Raw genomic sequence first — 6,000 nt, forward strand, 5'->3', positions numbered from 1 at the left:
CACATGAAAGATTGCTCAACATCATTAATCATTAGAGAAATGCAAGTCAAAACTACAATGAGATATCATCTCACACCGGTCAGAATGGCCATCATCAAAAAATCTACAAACAATAAATGCTGGAGAGGGTGTGGAGAAAAGGGAACCCTCTTGCACTGTTGGTGGGAATGTAAATTGATAACAGCCACTATAGAGAACAGTATGGAGGTTCCTTAAAAAACTAAAAATAGAACTACCATAAGACCCAGCAATCCCACTACTGGGCATATACCCTGAGAAAACCATAATTCAAAAAGAGTCATGTACCACAATGTTCATGGCAGCTCTATTTACAATAGCCAGGACATGGAAGCAACCTAAGTGTCCAGTGACAGATGAATGGATAAAGAAGATGTGGCACATATATACAATGGAATATTACTCAGCCATAAAAAGAAACGATATTGAGTTATTTGTAGTGAGGTGGATGGACCTAGAATCTGTCATACAGAGTGAAGTAAGTCAGAAAGAGAAAAACAAATTTCGTATGCTAACACATATATATGGAATCAAAAAAAAAAAAAAAAACGGTCACGAAGAACCTAGGGGCAAGGCAGAAATAAAGACACAGACCTACTAGAGAATGGACTTGAGGATATGGGGGTGGGGAAGGGTAAGTTGGGACAAAGTGAGAGAGTGGCATGGACATATATACACTACCAGATGTAAAATAGATAGCTAGTGGGAAGCAGCTGCATAGCACAGGGAGATGCAAGAAGGAAGAGATATGGGGACATATGCATATGTATAACTGATTCACTTTGTTTTAAAGCAGAAACTAACACACCACTGTAAAGCAATTCTACTCCAATAAAGATGTTAAAAAAATAAAAATAAAAATAAATAAACTATTAATATCAGGGATGAAGAAGGGTTATTCTGCAGAAATAATCAGCCAGCATAACCCTATAGCCAAAACTTGACAAAGACATTACATAAAAAAGAAATTACAGATTAAATACACCTCATGAATATAAACACAAAAAATCTTAACAAAATACTATCATACAAAATCCAGTACTAAATAAGGAATAATGCATCATGACTAAATGGGTTTCATTGCAGGAATGCAAAGTTGGCTGATGCTTTGAGAATCAAACAATGTAAATTGTCATATTAAGACAAAAGACTTAATTTGACAAATCAATTGTCTCTCAACAGGTGAGTGGATAAATAGTCTAATATTCTTACAAGGGAATGCAGCGCAGCAATAGAAAATGACACCAATACAGACAACAATGTGTGCAATTCTCATAGACATTATATTGAACAAAAGAAGCCACACACAAAAGACCACATGGGATTCCTTTATATGAAGTTGTGAACAGACCAAACCATTGTGTTCTGTGGTGATATAAATCCAAACAGTGGTCGCCTTGTGAGGTAGAGATTGACTAGCAGGGGCTATAAGGGAATTTTCTGTGGAAATGGACATATTTATTTTCTTGATTGGAGTTAGCTCCATGGGCATTAACATTTGTCAAAACCCATCACGCTGTACATTTAAGATCTGCACACTTCACTGTCTAAATTTCATCTAAATTCAAAAAGAACTGCGTACATAGTGTGCCTAAACAATATAAAAATAAAAAAGAAATTTGAATATAGAATATAAGAATTGAATGGTAAAAATAGGGGGAGAAAAGAAGTATGAAAAAAAAGACAGAGCTTCTGGAGAGGGTGTGGAGAAAAGGGAACCCTCCTACAAATATTGGTGGGAATATAAATTGGGGCAGCCACTATGGAGAACATTACAGAGGTTTCTTAAAAAACTAAAATAGAGTTACATATGATCCAGCAATCCATTCCTGGGCATATATCCCGAAAAGATGAAACTCTAGTTCAAAAAGATACATGCACCCCAACGTTCACAGCAGCACTACTTACAAGCCAAGACATGAAAGCAACCTAAATGTCCATCAACAGATAATGGATAAGAAGATGTGGTATATAATATACAATGGAATATTACTCAGCCATAAAAAGAATGAAATAATGCCATTTGCAGCAAACATAGGTGGACCTAGAGATCATCATGATAAGTAAGTCAGACAGAGAAAGATAATATCGTAGGATATATCACTTTCATGTGGAAACTAATAAAAAATAATACAAATGAACTTATTTACAAAATAAAAACAGACTCACAGATATAGAAAATTTGTGTTTACCAAAGGGGAAAGGGAGAGGAGGAGGGATAAGTTAGGGAGTTGGGATTAATAGATACACCACTACTATGTATATATATAAAATAGATAAACAACAACAAGGACCTACTGTATAGTACAGGAACTGTCTTCAATATCTTGTAATAACCTATAATGGAAAAGAATCTGAAAAAGAATATATATTTATATATATATATATGTATAAAAGAATCACTTTACTGTATACTTGACTGTAACACACATTGTAAAAAAAAAAAAAAAAAAAAAAAAGACAGAGCTTCTTCCAGCAGTGGGCCCAGGCCAGAGGGCATGGCATGGGGAATAGAAAGAGAAGTCTGCTCACCCCTTTGACTAGACCCCCCTTGGGCAGGGCACCATCTGTACCACTCTACAAAGCAGCCCCATAAGTAGAAGGATACGGATGCAATATTAGCATATTAAGTGCCCAGTTCCCAAGCTGGCTAGAGTAGTATAGGGATGTGGAGACCCAGACTTTTTATGACTGTGCCATAAACTCCTATTGTGACCCTATCATCTCTAAATAAGAGCCCTTGTGCATGTGGGAGGGGTGTGGCTGGGGGAAGACTGAGGGTGAGATTCTGGGTCATTGACTCATGTCTTTGGGGGGAATATGGTATTGATGCCCAAGAATCGTCCCTTTTGACCAGCACCCCAAGTGACCATAATGCAGGTTCTACAAGAATTCGACTTGCATATCCCCCAGTTACCACCTTCCCCCGCCTTCTGGTATTCTGTGATTTCACCCTCTGTTAAGTGTAAATGAGTATCTTTGCAAGGGGTCCACATGCAGATGAGAATGCAGCCCTGGCTGTGGGCCTAATGTGCATTTAGAGAGATCCCCATAGACTAATCTCCGGTCCAGAGTAATGGTAGCAGAGGCGTAATTACACTAGCATCGGGAAGGCAGCTGCAAAACTTAATCACTTTAAGGGCTCGGGCTTCCTGGATTGTAGCTGCCACTGGCCCAGGATGAGGGGTCAGATTAGCTGAGAGCTATGTGACAGGTTCATTGGCTGGAAAACCTCCCCAGCCCCCAAAATCAATTGCACGAGGCATGGAACCTGGAAACAAGGGAAGCCGCACTCCCGCAGCACCTCACAGCTGTTTCCCCGAGGAGACCCTGGCTGGTAATTACAGGTTGTATTAGCATGTAGGGTAGGCGCAGTGAGGAAATCAGGAGCCTGATGGGAAAAATAACCTCTACCCCTGTTTACTGAAACGTCTCTGTTCCACAAACCACTGCGGTGCTGTCCCAATCATCCAGTCTCCTGGGGTGGTATGGAAGCTAGAAAAAATAATTAGACTTTGACATCTGGAGTTGTTATGAAATCACTGAAGTCCCAAACGGAAGAGTGAAATGAAGGGTGGTGTTGAGAACGGAGCAGGCTGTCTCCTCTCCAGCAGGAGGGATACAGGCGACAGGGGGGGACACTGATTGCCTGGTGTGGGGCACCCCCGTGCCTATTATCTGTCCAGGGGCGGCCACGTGTCCTAAGTTGGCCTGATCAGACTGAAGGGAAAGATTCAGAAGGTTGGTGAAAAAGTCCCACTGTCTGAAAGGAAAGACCTTTCCTAAGACTCGGACCTTCCCAACCCCATAGACCGGCAAGAGAGAAATGACAACTGGTTCAGGACTCCTGCCAGCCTCTAGAGAAATCCTGGAATATACAGCTCTGACACGTTAATACCCTGCACAGATCGAGAGACTCGTGGTCTCCCAGATTCTCATCAAGCCATTGGACTTCTCTTCCATAAACGTGTTCTCACCACAGCCACGAAGTGACGGAGCCGCATGTAAATAGGGGTTTCGATCAAAGATGTGCACAGGGTATTAAACATGTACCAAGGGAAGAGTTAACTTGAATACAAGGTCAAGATCAGCAACAAGTTCTACCTGCTTTCCTTTCTTACCGAAGTTTGCCCGCCAGAGCACCGTGGGTTGTCACTTGCCTTGAGTTGGAAAACGGTTTGCATTTACAACTGTAAATTTATTCATTCTTTTAATTAATGTAAGGTTTTTGTACGCAATTCTCAATTCTTTAAGAGATGACAACATATTTTGGTTTTGTACTGTCATGTGAGAACATCAGGCCCCAGCAATGCGTCATTGTGAGGAAATAAAAGTGCTGCAGTAAACTGAAAAAAAAAAAAAAAAAAAAAGGGTTTCCCTGTCTTCTCCCGGTGGGTGTAAGGAAGCACATTGCACTGTTGTCACCGGCCACCGTATTGCAATCAGGCCATGGACCAGCCTCAGGGTGACTGAGTAAAGAGACTGGACAGAATCTGGGTCCCTGACGAGAGCATCAAACATTGATAGAACTTTGCCTGAAGCCCACTCTGCCTAGATGTGAGACATACATTTCCTCATCGTTTAAGCCTTTTTGCCTCTGATGTCTTTTATTTGCTGTCCAGAGCCTCCTGACTGGTACAGCCCCCCATAGAAGGCGCTGGACACAGAAACTGACCAGGAGCTTAGCAGAGAATTGTAATTGGTGAAGCAGGTCCAGGTATAGGAGCCAATCATTCTTGTCTCAAACTTCCATGACATGTCTTCTTTCATGGCATTTTTTTCTACAAAGATATACTTGATTTGCATATTAAGTATTAGGAATATTCTTTAATTCCACCAAGAAAAAGTTTCTCTCCTGTCTTTTATGAAACCCAAAGCCCTCTCAGTCTGTCCTTTATTTCCCACTTTAAAAAAAGAAAAATTTGTTGAAATATAGTTGATTTACAATGTTGTGTTAGTTTCAGATGTACAGCAAAGAGATTCAGTTATACATATATATATAAATATATATGTTCTTTTTTTTACATTGCCTTCCATTATAGGTTATTACAAGATATTAAATAGGAGTTTGGGATTAAAATATACACACTACTGTATATAAAATAGATAACCAACAATGACCTACTTTTTTTTTTTTTTTAATAAATTTATTTATTTATTTATTTATTTTTGGCTGTGTTGGGTCTTCGTTTCTGTGCGAGGGCTTTCTCCAGTTGCGGCGAGCGGGGGCCACTCTTCATCGCGGTGCGCGGGCCTCTCACTGTCGCGGCCTCTCTTGTTGCGGAGCACAGGCTCCAGACGCGCAGTCTCAGTAGTTGCGGCGCATGGGCCTAGTTGCTCCACGGCATGTGGGATCTTCCCAGACCAGGGCTCGAACCCGTGTCCGCTGCATTGGCAGGCAGATTCTCAACCACTGCGCCACCAGGGAAGCCCCAAGGACCTACTTTTTAGCACAGGGAACTATAGTCAATATTTCCCATTTTTGAAAGAAGTACATATAGAGGTGAGAAATATCTCACTCTTCTTGTTAAGAAAAAAAATCAGCATAAGTGCAGTGGTAAATGGCTACTGTCATATGGCCTCCATGTGAAGGATACAGTGGAGAGTAGTGGAGACTGGGATGAAAGAGAGCATCCTACCCCAGCTAAAGGGCTTCAGCAGAGGGTGACATGCAGGAATGTGGACCAGGATCACCTAATCTTCTGACTCTTCAAAAGAAGCTGCAGGGCTTCCCTGGTGGCGCAGTGGTTGAGGGTCTGCCTGCCAATGCAGGGGACGCGGGTTCGAGCCCTGGTCTGGGAAGATCCCACATGCCGCGGAGCAGCTGGGCCCGTGAGCCACAATTACTGAGCCTGCGCGTCTGGAGCCTGTGCTCCGCAACAAGAGAAGCCGTGATGGTGAGAGGCCCGCGCATCGTGATGAAGAGTGGCCCCCGCTCGCCGCAACTGGAGAAAGCCCTCGCACAGAAACGAAGACCCAGCA

At 42.0% G+C, this 6,000-nt stretch overlaps 1 long non-coding RNA gene across 1 annotated transcript in view; it reads left to right on the plus strand.

The window, feature by feature from the left end:
* The window catches only part of LOC118891320, a 29,221-nt gene extending 25,220 nt beyond the window's left edge, over positions 1-4,001 (plus strand). The window contains exon 3 of the long non-coding RNA XR_005018939.1: positions 3,830-4,001. This is a non-coding gene — a long non-coding RNA (uncharacterized LOC118891320). The remainder of the gene's footprint in view (positions 1-3,829) is intronic.
* Positions 4,002-6,000: the final 1,999 nt, after the last annotated feature.

The sequence above is a fragment of the Balaenoptera musculus genome, chromosome 2 (assembly GCF_009873245.2).
Source record: "Balaenoptera musculus isolate JJ_BM4_2016_0621 chromosome 2, mBalMus1.pri.v3, whole genome shotgun sequence".
NCBI classification, from domain to species: domain Eukaryota; kingdom Metazoa; phylum Chordata; class Mammalia; order Artiodactyla; family Balaenopteridae; genus Balaenoptera; species Balaenoptera musculus.